Consider the following 20,072-nt stretch of genomic DNA (forward strand, 5'->3'; position numbering starts at 1 on the left):
GTAGCCGTGCTCCCCGCCACCCGTGCGTCCTCTCATCGTGTCCAGGAGCTCCGCCGCTGTCCACTTCATCGAGCAAGCCGAGCCCCGAGCGCTCGCAACGCCCGAGTCCACCGCACCGACCTCGCCCGAGTCCGCCGTCACCAGAGATCCCCTTCAACGCCGTCGTCGCTCCGGTCCATCCCCGGCCGCACCAAGGGCTTCGTCGCACTCACTGTGAGCTTAGCCATCTTCCCCTCCCTTCCGTTCTTGCTCCCGAGCCGTGTAGCGACCTCCCGGAGCTCAACCGCACCCACCGTCGTGGAGCTCGTCGCCGACGTGCTCCCGGTCATCCTCCGGCCACTCCACGGTGTCCATCATGCTCACCGTGTCACTTAGCACCTAGCTAGCCACTCCCCGAGCCTCACCGACCCCTCTAGCATCAAGTTCGTCTTCAGCCGAACCCCGGTGGCCGCCAAAGTCGTCGCCGGCGCCAACTCCGGCCACCCCGACCCCAACGGACTCCACCAAGAGCTGCGGCTCGTCCTCAGCTCCACTCTGGTGGTCTCCGCGACCCATTTGGTGGCCGAAACGGCCAAAACCACTTCCGCCGCCGCGTCGGGCTTGCCGGCGGCTAAACGCCGGTGCAGCCGACCCGGGTTTGACCACGGGTGGGCCCTGGTTGACTCCCCTGAGTCAATGACAGGTGGGACCCAGCCCTGTTAATTAAACAGGTTTAGTTTTAATTAAACTTTAATTAATCTAATCACACTGACACGCGGGACCCACTGTCAGGTTTGACCCGGACGTGTTCCGTTGACCTGATGACGTCACACTGACGTCAGGCTGACGCAATAATTGATTTTCTGGAATTAATCTAATATAGGAAATTCCAGAATATAGTTTAAACTTCAAAAATTCATAACTTTTATTCTGTAACTCCAAATCAGACAAATTATATATGAAAAATGATCAGAAAAATCCAATCTATCCATCTGTACTATTTTCATGCATGATTAAACAAGTTAACCTGATGTTTAATGCAGAACAAGGAAAAGCACTTTAAAAGGCCATGTTTGAGTTTGAAATTTGAATCTTTGATTCAAATTGGTTCAAACCCTTCTGGTCTTAGTTGCATTAGCCCAACACACTCATATTCCTATGTTTCATGCATCCATCATATTGTTGCACATTGTTTGGTGATGATTGTGTATCGGTGTTCTTTGCGGCAGGTTCTGCCCCCGAGGAGTATCGTGATTACCCTAACGAAGAACCGTATCAGTGCATCGAACCATCAGGCAAGCAACCAACCATTTGATCATATCGATACAATCCCATGTTCTCACTCCTGCTCTCTTTTACTGCATTAAGACAACGCGTTTCAAACTGCTGTGTGCTACGGTAGTTGAACCCATTTCCTCTGCATGACCTGTCATTGCCACAGTAACTAGATGAAACCCACTAGCATGTGTAGGAGTTGATTGAGCCATATGTATGTGTTGTTCCTACCTTGCTATGCCTGCTATGCTTAGAGTCGTGTCAGGTCTGGTTCATCTGGGTGATGGCTAGAGTGAAATGATTATGTCGGTAATGAGAGTGGTGTGGTGAACACGATTTGGTAAAGGTATCGATGAGAGGCCATGTAGGAGTACATGGTGGGTTGTTTCATTGAAGCCGACTTTAAGCACTGAGATCTGTATGTGTGATTTAAGATACAGCTACTACCATGCATTGGGCCCTGAAATATGACCCCGCTCGACTTCTTAGTCACCCTAGCTCTCTGTCCAGGAGTTGCAAGTAGTTTCTGGTGTTTGTAGCCTACTGGAGGCCGTGGACAGCGTTGACCGTAGGGGTGGGCTGTGATGCGGTAGGTACGTGGCACGGTGTACCGAATACCCATTAGGTATCTCGGGAACCCTGTTCACATCATTCGGGGCCGTATGGGAAACCTCGGCCGGACTCCCTGCGGATGGAACCTGGATAGGCGATAAACCTGGACTAGAGACTTAGGTGTTTAGGTAGGTCGTGGTCTACACCCACGTCGGCTTTCGCTTGAAGTCTGCCGAGCACATGTCGTGTGCAGACGCTAAGTGGTGGAAACATGTATGAAGAAGTACACCCCTGCAGGGTTATCATGATCTATTCGAATTGCCGCGTCCGCGGTAAAGGACTACTTGGTTGCCTATACAGTTCATAGACAAGTAAATGGAAACTACTAAAAGCCTCAAGATAAGTGTGAGTGCCGAGGATGGCTCTTGCGTAGGAAGACGGAGGTGGATCCTCAGTGGTGTATTGAAGTGGTGAGTAGTGAACTCGTGTACGCAAAACCATTTCAAGTTGGAGTCTCGTAGGTTACCCTAGCCAAGAGTCAAAGCTGGCTTGCTGCAACAACTCCACCAACCCTTCTTGATAATATGCATGTATGTAGGATCTGATGTAAGTCTTGCTGAGTACCTTTGTACTCATGTCGCTATAATTTACATTTTTACAGAAGACGCTGCAACCCCTTCTGATGGGTTCTTCGTAGACGTTGACATCAATGAGTAGGCTAAGGCCTAGGTGGTGATCCTGAGCTTGTGAAGGACCACGTAGTATAGCTAGGCTTTCCAAGCCTCTTTTATTTTACTAGTTGTCTGTACTCAGACAAGTTACTTCCGCTGCTGGTTTGTATGACTGTATGACTTGAATGCTGGGTCGTGTGACCCGTACCTGTGTGTATGATTATGTATGGCTCCCTGAGCCTTAAATAAAGTACTTGTGTCGTAGAGTCATGTTGTGATGCCATGTTGTATTTGCACATATCGAGCATACTATGTGTATGCTATTGAAATGCTTGGTATGTGTGGGATCTGACTATCTAGTTGTTTATCTTTAGTAGCCTCTCTTACCGGGAAATGTCTCCTAGTGTTACCACTGAGCCATGGTAGCTTGCTACTGCTCTGGAACACTTAGGCTGGCCGGCATGTGTCCTTCTTCGTTCCGGTGTCTGTCCCTTCGGGGAAATGTCACGCATTGAGTACCGAAGTCCTGTTAGCCTGCTACAGCCCGGTTTACCGGAGTCCTGCTAGCCCAGTGCTACAGCCCGGACCCTCTTGCTGATGACCGACACGTTCAAAGCTGGGTCATGGATGTCTGTCCCTGTAAGTTTGTGCCACTTTGGGTTTACAACTAGTCATGTCAGCCCGGGCTCCTTAACATATGGATGCTAGCGACACTATCATATACGTGAGCCAAAAGGCGCAAACGGTCCCGGGCAAAGGTAAGGCGACACCCGTGGGGATACCGTGCGTGAGGCCGCAAAGTGATATGAGGTGTTACAGGCTAGATCGATGTGTCATCGAGTCGGGGTCCTGACAAGCCTCTAGTGAAACCTATGGCCCCCGGGTCTATCTTTTATCATATAAGTTTCCCATCTACTTTTATTTGCACCTTTATTTTTTGCATCTATATTATAAAATACCAAAAATATATTTATCTTAACATATTATCTCTATCAGATCTCACTTTTGCAAGTGGCCGTGAAGGGATTGACAACCCCTTTATCGCGTTCGTTGCGAGTTCTTTGTTTGTTTGTGTAGGTTCGTGGGACTTGTGAGGAGCCTCCTACTGGATTGATACCTTGGTTCTCAAAAACTGAGGGAAATACTTACGCTACAGTGCTGCATCACCCTTTCCTCTTCAAGGAAAAACAACGCAAGCTCAAGATGTAGCAAGAAGGATTTCTGGCACCGTTGCCGGGGAGGTCTTCGCTCAAGTCAAGACATACCAAGTACCCATCACAAACTCATCTTCCTCGCATTTACATTATTTGCCATTTGCCTCTCGTTTTCCTCTCCCCCACTTCAGCCTTGCCGTTTTATTCGCCCTCTCTTTCCCAATCTCCTCTCTTGTCCGCTTGCCTTCTTCTTCCTCTCTCTTTTGCTTGCCTTTTTCTGTTTGCTTGTGTGTTGGATTACTTATCACCATGGCGCAAGATAATACCAAATTGTGTGATTTCTCCAATACAAATAATTATGATTTCCTTAGTACTCCGATTGCTCCTCTTAATGATGTTGAGTCTTGTGAAATCAATGTTGCTTTGCTGAATCTTGTTATGAAAGATCAATTCTCCGACCTTCCTAGTGAAGATGCCGCTACCCATCTAAACAACTTTGTTGATTTGGGTGAGATGCAAAAGAAAAAAGATGCGGCTAATGATATTGTTAAATTGAAGTTATTTCCGTTTTCACTTAGAGATCGTGCTAAAGTTTGGTTTTCGTCTTTGCCTAAAAATAGTATTGATTCTTGGAACAAGTGCAAAGATGCTTTTATCTCTAAGTATTTTCCTCCCGCTAAGATCATCCCTCTTAGGAACGATATTATGAATTTTAAACAACTTGATCATGAGCATGTTTCCCAATCTTGGGAAAGAATGAAATTGATGATTCGCAATTGCCCTACTCATGGTTTGAATTTATGGATGATCATACAAAAAATTTATGCCGGATTGAATTTTGCTTCTAGAAATCTTTTAGATTCGGCCGCTGGAGGCACGTTTATGGAAATCACTTTAGGAGATGCTACAAAACTTCTTGATAATATTATGGCTAATTATTCTCAATGGCATACCGAACGATCTACTAGTAAAAAAGTGCATGCTATAGAAGAAATTAAGGTTTTGAGTGGAAAGATGGATGAGCTTATGAGATTGTTTGCTACTAAGAGTTCTTCTATTGATACCAATGATATGCATTTATCTACCTTGATTGAGAATAATAATGAATCTATGGATGTAAATTTTGTTGGTAGGAATAATTTTGGAAACAATGCTTATAGAGGAAACTTTAATCCTAGACCGTTCCCTAGCAATTCCTCTAATAATTATGGAAATTCCTACAATAACTCTTATGGTAATTTTAATAAGATGCCCTATGATTTAGAAAATAGTGTGAAAGAATTTATGGTCTCTCAAAAGAATTTTAATGCTTTGCTTGAAGAAAAATTGCTCAAAGTTGATGATTTGGCTAGGAACGTTGATAGACTTTCGCTTGATGTTGATTCTCTTAAAACTTAGATCTTCTTATCCTAAGCATGATATCAATGAGTCTCTCAAAGCAATGAGAATTTCCATTGACGAGTGCAAGGAAAGAACCGCTAGATTGCGTGCTAAGAAAGATAGCTTTGTAAAGGTGTCAGGACCCCGACTCGATGACACATCGATCTAGCCTGTAACACCTCATATCACTTTGCGGCCTCACGCACGGTATCCCCACGGGTGTCGCCTTACCTTTGCCCGGGACCGTTTGCGCCTTTTGGCTCACGTATATGATAGTGTCGCTAGCATCCATATGTTAAGGAGCCCGGGCTGACATGACTAGTTGTAAACCCAAAGTGGCACAGGCTTACAGGGACAGGCATCCATGACCTAGCAACGAACGTGTCGGTCATCAGCAAGTGGGTCCGGGCTGTAGCACTGGGCTAGCAGGACTCCGGTAAACCGGGCTGTAGCGGGCTAACAGGACTCCGGTACTCAATGCGTGACATTTCCCCGAAGGGACAGACACAGGAACGAAGAAGGACACATGCCGGCCAGCCTAAGTGTTCCAGAGCAGTAGCAAGCTACCATGGCTCAGTGGTAACACTAGGAGACATTTCCCGGTAAGAGAGGCTACTAAGGATAAACAACTAGATAGTCAGATCCCACACATACCAAGCATTTCAATCATACACACAATATGCTCGATATGTGCAAACACAACAAGGCATCACAACATGACTCTATGACACAAGTACTTTATTTAAGGCTCAGAGAGCCATACATAACATACACAAAGGTACGGGTCACACGACCCAGCATTCAAGTCATACAGTCATACAAACCAGCAGCGGAAGTAACTTGTCTGAGTACAGACAACTAGAAAAATAAAAGAGGCTTGGAAAGCCTAGCTATACTACGTGGTCCTTCACAAGCTCAGGATCACCACCTGGGCCTTAGCCTACTCATTGATGTCAACGTCTACGTAGAACCCATCAGAAGGGGTTGCTGCGTCTTCTGTAAAAAATGTAAATTATAGCAACATGAGTACAAAGGTACTCAGCAAGACTTACATCAGATCCTACATACATGCATATCATCAAGAAGGGTTGGTGGGGTTGTTGCAGCAAGCCAGCTTTGACTCTTGGCTAGGCTAACCTACGAGACTCCAACTTGAAATGGTTTTGCGCACACGAGTCCACTACTCACCACTTCAATACACTACCGAGGATCCACCTCCGTCTTCCTGCGGAAGAGCCATCCTCGGCACTCACACTTATCTTGAGGCTTTTAGTAGTTTCCATTTACTTGTCTATGAACTGTATAGGCAACCAAGTAGTCCTTTACCGCGGACATGGCTATTCGAATAGATCATGATAACCCTGCAGGGGTGTACTTCTTCATACATGTTTCCACCACTTAGCGTCTGCACACGACATGTGCTCGGCAGACTTCAAGCGAAAGCCGACGTGGGTGTAGACCATGACCTACCTAAACACCTAAGCCTTTAGTCCAGGTTTATCGCCTATCCAGGTTCCATCCGCAGGGAGTCCGGCCGAGGTTTCCCATACGGCCCCGAACGATGTGAACAGGGTTCCCGAGATACCTAACGGGTATTCGGTACACCCGGCAACGTACCTACCGCATCACAGCCCACCCCTACGGTCAGCGCTGTCCACGGCCTCCAGTAGGCTACAAACACTAGAAACTACTTGCAACTCCTGGACAGAGAGCTAGGGTGAATAAGAAGTCGAGCGGGGTCATATTTCAGGGCCCAATGCATGGTAGTAGCTGTATCTTAAATCACACATACAGATCTCAGTGCTTAAGGTCGGCTTCAATGAAACAACCCACCATGTACTCCTACATGGCCTGTCATCGATACCTTTACCAAATCGTGTTCATCACACCACTCTCATTACCGACATAATCATTTCACTCTAGCCCATCACCCAGATGAACCAGACCTGACACGACTCTAAGCATAGCAGGCATAGCAAGGTAGGAACAACACATACATATGGCTCAATCAACTCCTACACATGCTAGTGGGTTTCATCTAGTTACTGTGGCAATGACAGGTCATGCAGAGGAAATGGGTTCAACTACCGTAGCACACAGCAGTTTGAAACGCGTTGTCTTAATGCAGTAAAAGAGAGCAGGAGCGACAACATGGGATTGTATCGATATGATCAAATGGTTGGTTGCTTGCCTGATGGTTCGATGCACTGATACGGTTCTTCGTTAGGGTAATCACGGTACTCCTCGGAGGCAGAACCTGCCGCAAAGAACACCGATACACAACCATCACCAAACAACGTGCAACAATATGATGCATGCATGAAACATAGCAATATGAGTGTGTTGGGCTAATGCAACTAAGACCAGAAGGGTTTGAACCAATTTGAATCAAAGATTCAAATTTCAAACTCAAACATGGCCCTTTAAAGTGTTTTTCCTTGTTCTGCATTAAACATCAGGTTAACTTGTTTAATCATGCATGAAAATAGTACAGATGGATAGATTGGATTTTTCTGATCATTTTTCGTATATAATTTGTCTGATTTGGAGTTACAGAATAAAAGTTATGAATTTTTGGAGTTTAAACTATATTCTGGAATTTCCTATATTAGATTAATTCCAGAAAATCAATTATTGCGTCAGCCTGACGTCAGTGTGACGTCAGCAGGTCAATGGAACACGTCCGGGTCAAACCTGACAGTGGGTCCCGCGTGTCAGGGTGATTAATTTAATTAAAGTTTAGATAAAACTAAATCTGTTTAATTAACAGGGCTGGGCCCCACCTGTCATTGACTCAGGGGAGTCAACCAGGGCCCACCCGTGGTCAAACCCGGGTCGGCTGCACCAGCGTTTAGCCGCCGGCAAGCCCGACGTGGCGGCGGAAGTGGTTTTGGCTGTTTCGGCCGCCAAATGGGTCACGGAGACCACCGGAGTGGAGCTGAGGACGAGCCGCAGCTCTTGGTGGAGTCCGTTGGGGTCGGGGTGGCCGGAGTTGGCGTCGGCGACGACTTTGGCGGCCACCGGGGTTCGGCCGAAGACGAACTTGACGCTAGAGGGGTCGGTGAGGCGCGGGAGTAGCTAGCTAGGTGCTACGTGACACGGTGAGCATGATGGACACCGTGGAGTGTTCGGAGGGTGACCGGGAGCACGTCGGCGATGAGCTCCACGGCGGTGGGTGCGGTTGAGCTACTGGAGGTCGCTACACAGCTCGGGAGCAAGAAAAGGAGGGGGGAAGATGGCTAAGCTCACAGTGAGTGCGACGAAGCCCTTGGTGCGGCCGGGGATGGACCGGAGCGACGGCGGCGTTGAAGGGGATCTCCGGCGACGGCGGTTCGGGCGAGGTCATTGCGGTGGACTCGGGCGTTGCGAGCGCTCGGGGCTCTGCTTGCTCGATGGAGTGGACAGCGGCGGAGCTCCTGGACACGATGAGAGGACGCACGGGCGGCGGGGAGCACGGCTACGATGAAGGCATGGCGATGGTGGCGTCGGTCATGGCAGGGGAGCGCGAGGGGGAGGAGCTGGAGAGGAGAGAGGGTGTCTGGGGGGTTCGGGGGAGCGAGGGAGGCCGATCCACGACGTCACCGGGCGAGGGGAGCGGCGAGGCGGCGAGCAGGTGCGTGGCGCGTGCTGCGGTCGCCGTCGGGCACCTGCCTGCCTGCCTGGCCGGCAAGCAGCTCGCTGGAGCGGCGCTGGGCTGGGCCGGCAGGTGGGCCGGGAGCAGGCGTTAGGTAAGTTTTTCCATTTTCTTTCTGTTTTCTGTTTTTTTTAATACTTCTGCAACTTTGTTGAATTAAATAAAATACTTAGGCAACTCCTAAAATCACCAAACTACTCCTGGTCCATAGTTGGATTATTTCCAACATGAAACATTTTAGTTTGGAGATACTTGAGCATTTAAATATTTTATATAATTTTAAATGCCCAAATTCAATTATTTATGATTTAATTCAAAAACCCTAAGATGGCCTAGGAAAATGTGCATCACTTTTGGCAGAGGTTCTGAACCAAGACAAAAATGATGGGCATTTTAGAAGGGCATTTCAGGTTCATTGAAAAAGTTTTTAGTAAACCCTAATTGGTTTCAGAGGGGACTGGGGGTTCTGTCATCCCCATTTCAGGTTTCTGATGAAAGAATAAACATGATGCAACACTCTAATGCATGAACTAGCTAGGGTGTGACAAAAGGCGTGTTCTTCTAGTTTCTATGAAAATAATGATGAAGATCTTAAAGTTATTGATGTGTCCCCTATTAGATCTTTGTTTTGCAATATGGATCTTGATAATAATGGGACTGGAGATGAGTCAACTTTATTTAGAAGGCGTCCCAAGAATTTGGAGTTTTTAGATCTTGATGCTAAATTTGGTAAAAGTGGGATTGGAGAGGTCATGACTTTAAATAGTATTGAACCCACTGTCGGTGTCAAAACCGGCGGATCTTGGGTAGGGGGTCCCGAACTGTGCGTCTAGGCGGATGGTAACAGGAGACGAGGGACACGATGTTTTACCCAGGTTCGGGCCCTCTTGATGGAGGTAAAACCCTACGTCTTGCTTGATTAATATTGATGATGTGTGTTACAAGAGTAGATCTACCACGAGATCAAGGAGGCTAAACCCTAGAAGCTAGCCTATGGTATGATTGTTGTTCGTCCTACGGACTAAAGCCATCCGGTTTATATAGACACCGGAGAGGGCTAGGGTTACACAGGGTCGGTTACAATGGTAGGAGATCTACATATCTGTATCGCCAAGCTTGCCTTCCACGCCAAGGAAAGTCCCATCCGGACACGGGACGAAGTCTTCAATCTTCTATCTTCATAGTCTTGGAGTCCGGCCGATGATGATAGTTCGGCTATCCGGACACCCCCTAATCCTGGAGTCCCTCAGTAGCCCCCGAACCAGGCTTCAATGACGACGAGTCTGGCGCGTATGTTGTCTTTGGCGTTTGCAAGGCGGGTTCTCCTTCATGTTTCATGTGTTTGCCGGATAGTGTCTGGTTGCTTCATAAATGTTGCGCTCCTTGGCTTCTATGTCCAATAATGGCCTTCTTCCACGTGTCGCACGAATGCGAAAAGCCAGGGTATTCTTACGTTTTACCCCCTAGCTGCGCGAATGAGCCGCCTATAAGAGAGGCGAGGATTTAGATCCAAATCACACCATCCTCCTTCCGCAAGTACTCATCGAGGCGTATCTGACAAAAAATCCATTCCAACATGGATAGTCGACGCGGCTCCTCTTCTCGCGCTCCCAGTCCTCAGCCAGGAGATTGGAGGAGATGCTTAGTCCCGCATAGCGAGTTAGTGACGCTCCAAGCAGAGGGATACCTTCCCCCGGCCTTTATGGTTCCGGTTCAAGCCGGACTGGCCACCTACAAGGGTGGGAAGCAGGCGGAGAGCGTCCCCAATCCCTCCAAAGGAGAGCAGGTATGCTTCGTCCCCTACTTAATAGGGGACTTGGATTTCCTATACATCCGTTTCTCCGGGGGCTCCTGGAGTTTTATGGACTCCAACTTCACCACCTCACGCCCGCCTCCATTTTACACATCGCGGGCTTTATAGCTCTTTGCGAGCTATTCTTGGGCATCAAGCCCCATTTTGCGCTGTGGAAGAGGCTGTTTTGCCTCGTACCCCGTTCTTACGAGGGGTCGATATATCAAGTGGGCGGAGCCGAAATATGGCACATCGCGGGGACCGGATATCTATCCAGAACCCCAAAGAAGGCGTCCGAAGACTGGCCCTCGGAATGGTTTTACATAGAAGACGCTCCACTGCCGGACCCAGTTCGGATCGACCTCCCGGAGTTCAGCACTGCTCCGCTGAAGAAACGCCTGAGTTGGCGCCCGCGGAGCCCTCAACGGGAAGATGATAGGAGCGTCCACTACCTGATGGGCCGGATAAGGTTGCTGGCCCATTTGGGATTGACCATGATTGGAGTGATGGCCACGTGCATTATGCGAAGGGTGCAGCCGCTCCAATACAGGGGCCACCCCATGTGGGATTTCAACGGGGATAATGACGCCACCCGTCATGGCCGCAAGGGGCCGGGATCGGCCGCGGATCTGGTGAAGATCCTGTCCGGCTTGTACAAGGGGGAGAAGGAGGACTCCCTCCAGACGAGCCCATTGAATGGGTTCTCCATGAATAACCCTCGGAGCTGGGTAAGCGGACGTTTATTCATCCGACCCGTGCTTTCAACGTTAAATGCCTTACTTTATGATTTTGACGCAGGAACTGCGTCGGGATGTGGAGGGCATACACAGTCTGGCTCCACAACCCGAGGATCCGGGAAGGTCCCTTGATCTGGCCTCCGAAGAGGATCCGGACATAAAGGTGGAGCTAATTGACGGGGTGTTCCACCAATTCAGCATGGACAATGCTCTAGTCGCCATTACGGCTGACTACCCCGGCTTATCTCCGGCTTCTCAGGTAATTATGACCGGAGTTCTGACACCATTACTTCGTCCTTGCGTATTTCTGATCACCGTATACCAACGGTGTCTTGCAGGAGGTGCCTTCAAGGAGAGAAGCCGAACCCGCGGCGGCTGACCAACGAGGGTCAGTTCGGCCCGGCAGGCGGAAGAGGGGTGCGGTGCGAATCGAAATGTCACCGCAACAGTATAGCTCGCCACCATTGTTTAAGGAAAAGATTCCTGGGAGGTGTATTAATGCTCATGACTTTTCCAGGAGAAAGAGCGCTCACCGGACTGTGTCCGGAGAGGTTGCCAACCAAGCCTCCGCCAGCCAGGCTCCAACACCTGGTCTGAAGGGGGAGGCGAGCGCAAGGCGCGAGCCGGATACTCCTCCCACGGAGGATGCCGACAGGCTGTCCGCCACCGGGTCTGACGTGGGGAGCGCCATGAATCATAGGCACCGCCGAACAGCTCTTCGTGACGCGTGTTTCTCCCTAGAGGCGTTAAATGCCTTTAATGCGGGAGACGCGCACCTCCGTGCCGCTCAAGATGGTTTGACTAGAGCAACGGAGCAGTATGTGAAGGACATACGGGTAAGGAATTTTAATAGTTATGTATGCCAGTAGCCCCCGAGACTTAAAGTAGTGTAGAATAACTGATTTAAGGATCATTCAATATGCAGGATCTTACGGAGAAGAATACCCAATTTTCTCAGGAGCTTCAAGAGTGCAAGGCCCAACTTGAGGCCGCACTGACCTCGCTGCAGGAGGAGACACAGAGACCCCCTCCGGTAACACATATTTCAAAAATGTTTTATGGCATGCGGCGTGCGTATAAATCTGACAATAATATTGCAGATGTTGCCGGACTTGATCCGGACAAGCAACAGCTACTGCGCCAGTTGAAGGCCGGCGAGAGGGTGCTTATGAAGGTGCAGCGGGAGAGGAACAAACTCCAAGATGCCCACACCCGGCTTGGAGAAGAGCTAAAAGGTGTTCGGGCCCAGCTGTCTGGCTCCGTGAAGGAGAATCAGCGGCTTCGTCGCGGCATCTATAGTAAGTGCTTGAGCAAACTCTTTTGAAAAGAAGAGTTCGGCGAGGAAGTCGATTGACAGAAATATGTCTGTAGGTGTGCTCACTGGTCGCCCTACGGAGGAAATGCCCGGTTCAACGGGTGACCAACTTCCCGAGCTGGTGCAACTGCTCGAACGTGTTCAGCAGGCGATGAGCGGCATTGTTCAAGCCTTATGGCCTTCCATCTCCCTACCTGAGGGCCTTGGAGGGCTTGCTGAGAAGCTTCAGGGAGTACGGAGATGTCTCCGTCTGTGGAAGATATCGGCCTGCCGTCAAGGCGCCAGGGAGGCCTGGGCCATGGTGAAGACGCGGTACCCAAAGGCTGAGCCAAACCACATGGCCGAGGTCGGACCTGTGGGGCCTGATGGGAAGGAGATGCCTGTGAGCTTGATGTACGGCCAAGTAGAGCTGGCGGCGAAATATTCCCAACAGGACTGTAAATTAGACAGCCTGTTAGATGGGATTGAAGAGGAGTACAATCAGTCAGTTTGACGATGTAATTTTAAAATGACATATAGAATGCCTTCTATCCGGATTGTAGATCGTTTGTCTTTGCGGACCTTTTCGCTTCAACCTCGGGACCCAACAGTCCGGAGTGTGTCCGAATACCCTTACGGTTATAAAAGAACCGGGGTGTGCATGGAGACAAGGCATAGGGGTCATAATTGCTTTATCAGACAAGTGCCCAACTAGCTATGTTATATTACATGGTTAGTAAGCAACATCTTCCAGGGAGAATAGTTCTGTTAAGGGTTCCTTTCCCTGGGAGGCATGCCCTAAAGTGCATGTCCGGACTGCAAAAATAGCAGAAAAAGCATCTGGGGGCAGATAAATAAGTAAGTAATAAATCATCTTTCAGGTCACCGACCGAATATTCCCTTAAGAACGCTAGCCTTCGGCTTCACCCAGTCTGAGGTACACATCCGGCTGACCCGGCAGTAACAATAGCAGAGGTGCTCCCTTTACCTCCTAGCCGAACAATCGGGAACGTAGGGGTAAGCACAGGAGCCAGGCAACCCGACTTGGCCAAAACTTAAGTCATATCGATGCATATAATGGTGATCAAAAGGTACATGCGGAAGTATGACACATGTGTTGGGCATGAAGCCCATAAAAATAAGCTTCTGTTAAAGAAGCCCCCAGGTATAACGAGTGCGAGTAGCACATCGAGTAAGTGCGAACAAAGCGCAGATCAGCCCTCAAGGGGTTTGTACTGGAAGAGGGAGGAAAAAGGAGGGAAAACAAAGACAGCGAAAAGAAAAATGAAAGGTGGACGGAGGAAGGAGACGAACCCTGAGTCCAGCGCTAGGCGTAAAATCTTCGGAGACGGGCTGCGTTCCATGGGTTTGGCTCGAGTCGGTTGTCAGATGCGTTGCATAGACGGTATGCACCGCCGGTAAGGACTTGGTCGATGATGAAGGGACCTTCCCATTTGGGCTTAAGTTTGTCCTTTTTCTTTTCCGGCAGGCGTAGAACTAGCTCGCCAACATTGTAAGTTTTGGCCCGTACTTCTCTGCTTTGATATCTTCGAGCCTGCTGTTGATAGAATGCGGAATGGGATTTTGCCACGTCGCGCTCCTCCTCCAAAGCGTCCAAACTGTCCTGCCGATCCAACTCGGCTTCCCTTTCCTCGTACATGCGCACGCGAGGTGAGTCATGAATTATATCACAGGGCAAAACTGCCTCAGCGCCGTATACCATAAAGAATGGTGTGAATCCGGCTGTGCGGTTTGGCGTGGTCCGCAGCCCCAGAGTACGGAGTCGAGCTCCTCTACCCAGTGCGTGTTAGATTCCGTGAGGGACCGCACTAATCTGGGTTTGATGCCGCTCATGATTAGACCATTTGCCCGTTCCACTTGACCGTTAGTTTGAGGGTGGTAGACTGAAGCGTAGTCGAGCTTGATGCCCATGTTTTTGCACCAGTGTTTAACCTCGTCGGCCGTGAAATTCGTGCCGTTATCAGTGATGATGCTGTGGGGGACGCCAAAATGGTGTACTACCCCGGATATGAAGTCTATCACAGGTCCGGATTCTGCCGTTTTAACCGGCTTGGCCTCTATCCATTTGGTGAATTTGTCCACCATGACCAATAAGTATTTGTGCTTGTGGGTTCCCCCTTTAAGGGGTCCAACCATGTCAAGCCCCCAGACCGCGAACGGCCAAGTGATGGGTATGGTTTTGAGGGCGGTGGGTGGCATGTGGCTCTGATTAGCAAAAAGCTGGCAACCGACGCATCGTTGGACTAAGTCATGAGCATCTGCCCGGGCGGTCAGCCAATAAAATCCTGTACGGAAGGCCTTGCCTACAAGGGCCCGGGCGGCGGCGTGGTGCCCGCCGAGTCCGGCGTGGATTTCAGCCAGGAGATTTCGCCCTTCCTCTTCGGAGATACACCTTTGAAGGACTCCGGTTGTGCTTTTCTTATAAAGTTCTCCCTCATGGACCTTGTAGGCTTTAGATCGCCGAACTATGTAGCGGGCCTCATTTTGGTCTTCGGGAAGTTCCTGCCTGATTAAGTAGGCTAGGAATGGTTCTGTCCATGGGGCAATTACTACCAGTATTTCGTGGGCTGAATCTGTTATTTCATTGGCTGAGCCACCGATTGTGTCAGAATGTTCTGTGTTAGGCGATGCAGTTGGTTCCAGATTGTTATTTCCGGACTCCTCTTCCCATAATACGGATGGCTTAAAAAGCCGCTCCAGGAAGATGTTTGGAGGGACGGTGTCGCATTTTGCGCCGATGCGTGCCAACACGTCTGCTGCCTGGTTATTATCCCGGGCTACATGGTGAAATTCGAGTCCTTCGAACCGGGCTGACATTTTTAGGACGGCATTACAGTAGGCTGCCATTTTCGGATCCTTGGCGTCAAAGTCTCCATTTACTTGGGATATTGCGAGGATTGAATCCTCGCGCACCTCTAGGCGTTGAATACCCATGGAGATTGCCATCCGGAGGCCATGTAGAAGGGCCTCGTATTCGGCTGCGTTGTTGGAGTCCGTGTACATTATTTGAAGCACGTATTGGACTGTGTCTCTGGTTGGAGACGTCAAGACGACGCCAGCCCCCAAGCCAGCCAACATTTTGGAGCCGTCGAAATGCATGATCCAATTGGAGTATGCGTCGTACTCTTTAGGGAGTTCGGCTTCGGTCCATTCGGTGATGAAGTCAGCCAAAACTTGCGATTTTATAGCTTGCCGTGGTTTGTAGGTTATGTCAAATGGTAAGAGCTCAATTGCCCAGTTTGCAATCCTGCCCGTCGCGTCGCGATTGTTTATAATATCGTTGAGAGGTACTTCGGAGGCCACCGTTATGGAACACTCTTGAAAGTAGTGTCGCAGCTTCCGGGATGCCATGAACACCGCATATGCTATCTTTTGATAATGTGGGTAACGGGACTTGCATGGAGTTAAGACAGTGGATACGTAGTACACTGGTTTTTGAAGAGGGAATTTGTGCCCTTCTCTTTCTCGTTCGACGACGAGTGCGGCGCTGACAACTTGATGTGTTGCCGCGATGTATAATAACATGGGTTCGCCCAGGTTGGGCGTGGCCAGGACCGGATTTGTTGCCAGTACGGTCTTAATTTCTTCCAGTCCGGCCGCGGCAGCATCCATCCATTCGAAGTATTCGGTGCGCCAGAGGAGGCAATAGAGGGGCAGTGCCTTTTCTCCCAAACGGGAGATGAAGCGGCTTAGAGCCGCCACGCATCCAATTAGTTTTTGTATTTGCTTGAGGCCTTTTGGGATATCCAATTGTGATAGAGCTCGGATCTTGGCTGGGTTTGCTTCAATTCCTCTACCGGATACAATGAAGCCCAAGAGCTTTCCGGTCGGTACGCCGAAAACACATTTTTCCGGGTTGAGCTTAATGTCATATGCTCGGAGGTTGTCGAATGTCACCCTCAAGTCGTCTACTAGAGTTTTGACGTGTTTGGTCTTGACGACCACATCGTCTACGTAAGCCTCTACCGTCTTGCCTATCTGGGTCGCCAGACATGTCTGAATCATGCGCTGATATGTTGCGCCGGCGTTTTTGAGTCCGAAGGGCATTGTGTTGAAGCAGAATGGCCCATATGGAGTAATGAATGCCGTTGCGGCCTGGTCTTTTTCCGCCATCTTGATTTGATGGTATCCGGAGTATGCATCGAGGAAGCACAATGAATCGTGCCCTGCGGTAGCATCGATGATTTGGTCGATGCGAGGGAGAGGGAAAGGGTCCTTTGGACAGGCCTTGTTAAGGTCTTTGAAATCGACGCAAAGGCGCTAGGATTTGTCCTTTTTTGGTACCATTACCAGGTTGGCCAGCCAGTCCGGATATTTTATATCTCTGGTGAATCCGGCTTCTAAGAGTTTGGCTAGCTCCTCTCCCATTGCCTGTCTTTTGGGTTCGGAAAATCACCGAAGAGCTTGTTTGACTGGCTTGAATCCTTTTAGGATATTTAGGCTGTGCTCTGCCAGCCTGCGTGGGATTCCTGGCATGTCTGAAGGGTGCCAGGCAAAAATGTCCCAATTTTCCCGAAGGAATTCTCGTAGTGCGGCTTCTACATCAGGATTTAATTGTGCCCCAATGGAGGCCGTCTTCGTGGGGTCCGTTGGATGGACCTGGAATTTGACTATTTCGTCTGCTGGTTTGAAAGAGGTGGACTTGGACCTCTTATCAAGTATCACATCGTCCCTATCCACCGTGGAGCGCGGCGCAGTGAGTTCCTCTGCCGCTAGGGCTTCGGATAATGCCTCTAGGGCCAGTGCGGCTGTCTTATTTTCAGCGCGGAGTGCTATATCTGGATCACTGGCGAGAGTGATTATTCCATTGGGCCCGGGCATTTTGAGCTTCATGTACCCGTAATGGGGTATAGCTTGGAAGATTGTGAATGCCTCTCGCCCTAACAAGGCGTGATATCCGCTGCCGAATGGGGCCACTTGAAACGTGACCTCTTCGGACCTGTAATTGTCCGGCGAGCCGAACACTACATCTAGTGTGATTTTTCCTGTGCAGCGTACTTCTCGACTAGGGATTATTCCCCTGAAGGTTGTGCTGCTTCGCTCAATGCGGCTCCAGTCAATTTCCATTTTTTGAAGGGTTTCCTCATAGATGAGGATTAATCCGCTGCCGCCATCCATGAGTATCTTGGTAAGACAAAAGCCATCCACTATCGGACTGAGGACCAATGCGGCTGGTGCTCGAGCTGTTCGGAATTTAGGTGCATCGCTGGCATTGAAGGTGATAGATGTGTCGCTCCATGGATTCGTTGTTGCTACTTGGTAGACTTCGGCGAGGCTGCGGATTGTTCGGTTCCGCATGTTATTTGATGTGAAAGTCTTGAAGACTGTTAATACCGTACTGGTACTGTTGGGCTGGTTGTCCGGGGCTAGAAAGCCTTCGCCACTTTTGGCCACCTGCCGTAGTATCCAACATGCTCGAAGGCTATGTGTTGGAGTGGCGCCCTACGTACTATGGATTTTGCAGGGTCCATTGAGCCATCCCTCCAGTACGGTTCCGTGCCCTTTAGGGGGTTTTTGCTTTTTGGTTTTTAATCCAGGTGCTTGAGTATGACGCACCCTTTTATTTCGGACTTGGGTTGTATTCAGGGCCGGATTGTCCCAAAACCTGGTTTCGGTTTTCCAGGCGCTCTCCATCGCACAGTATTTTTGTACAATGGTCGCTAGGTCGGCGAAGCGTGTAACTTTGCGACGACTTATGGCATTTATGATTCCCTTGTCCGTGCAATTGTTGCGAAAAATTGAAATCGCACTTTCTTCACGGCAGTCCTTTATCATGTTCATAACCAGGAGGAATCTGGCCCAGTAATGATGTACTGTTTCATCGGGCTCTTGCCGTATTTGAGAGAGATCGCTTATGTTTGGGTGGGTGGGTGGAATTAAGTTCGAAACCCCGCCCGATCTAAGGCTCAAAGGCCAAGAAGTTTCCGGATTTGGAAGCTTGGTTTGTTGGATGCCTTCCAACAAATCTGGTCCGATGCCTGACTTTAGGTTCAGTATTTGATTGACGTCCGTCTCTCCGCGGGAATCCGGCATGGAGGGATCGGGAATCCGAACATAGCTAGTTTTTAACATAGAAGAAGAGTCGCCGTATTGTTCCTCTACCAAAACAACGTGGTGGGTAGCCTGGGGAGAGTTAATTTCTCTCAGATCGGTTTTAAGACCAATCTGATCGTAGTCTGTAGCGACTCCTAGGGCGACGATGCGATCCAAGAGCTCATTTAGGGAGGAGAGCTCAATCGGATCTAGCTGCTCGGCGAATTCCGAGCTGACGTGCAGATCGCTTTTGATGACCTGAGAGGTCATCGTCAGAGCGGTGGCCGAACAGGCGGTCATAAGAAAACCACCTAGCCGGATAGTTTGACCGGCGGCCAAAGCTCCCTTGACGACGATGCCGTCTTTAAAGACGGGAAAAGGCATCCTTCCTGATTGCGACGGCACAGAGGAACTCTCAATGAAAGCACCAATGTCGGTGTCAAAATCGGCGGATCTCGGGTAGGGGGTCCCGAACTGTGCGTCTAGGCGGATGGTAACAGGAGACGAGGGACACGATGTTATACCCAGGTTTGGGCCCTCTTGATGGAGGTAAAACCCTACGTCCTGCTTGATTATTATTGATGATGTGTGTTACAAGAGTAGATCTACCACGAGATCAAGGAGGCTAAACCCTAGAAGCTAGCCTATGGTATGATTGTTGTTCGTCCTACGGACTAAAGCCATCCGGTTTATATAGACACCGGAGAGGGCTAGGGTTACACAGGGTCGGTTACAATGGTAGGAGATCTACATATCTGTATCGCCAAGCTTGCCTTCCGCGCCAAGGAAAGTCCCATCCGGACACGGAACAAAGTCTTCAATCTTCTATCTTCATAGTCTTGGAGTCCGGCCGATGATGATAGTTCGGCTATCCGGACACCCCCTAATCCCGGACTCCCTCACCCACTATCTGGGATTTCAAGGATTTTGATTATGATAATTGTTCTTTAGAAAGTTGCATTTGCTTGTTGGAATCTATTGTTAATTCTCCTCATGCTTATAGTCAGAATAAAGCCTTTACCAAACATATTGTTGATGCCTTGATGCAATCTTTCGATGAAAAACTTAATTTGGAAGTTTCTATACCTAGAAAACTTAATAATGAGTGGGAACCTACTATAAAGGTTAAAATTAAAGATTATGAGTGTTTTGCCTTGTGTGATTTGGGTGCTAGTGTTTCCACGATTCCGAAAACTTTATGCGATATTCTAGGTTTCCATGATCTTGATGATTGCTCTTTAAATTTGCACCTTGCGGATTCCACCATTAAAAAGCCAATGGGAAGAATCAATGATGTTCTAATTTTTTCTAATAGAAATTTGGTGCCCACTGATTTTATCGTTCATGATATAGATTTCAATCTTTCTTGCTCTATTATTCTTGGTAGACCTTTCCTTAGAACGATTGGTGCAATTGTTGATATGAAGGAAGGGAATATTAGATTCCAATTTCCATTAAATAAAGGCATGGAGCACTTTCCAAGAAAGAAAGTCAAATTACCTTATGAATCTATCATGCGAGCTACCTATGAATCAAGTGCCAAAGATGGC

Source organism: Triticum aestivum, chromosome 7B, assembly GCF_018294505.1.
Source record: "Triticum aestivum cultivar Chinese Spring chromosome 7B, IWGSC CS RefSeq v2.1, whole genome shotgun sequence".
NCBI lineage: Eukaryota > Viridiplantae > Streptophyta > Magnoliopsida > Poales > Poaceae > Triticum > Triticum aestivum.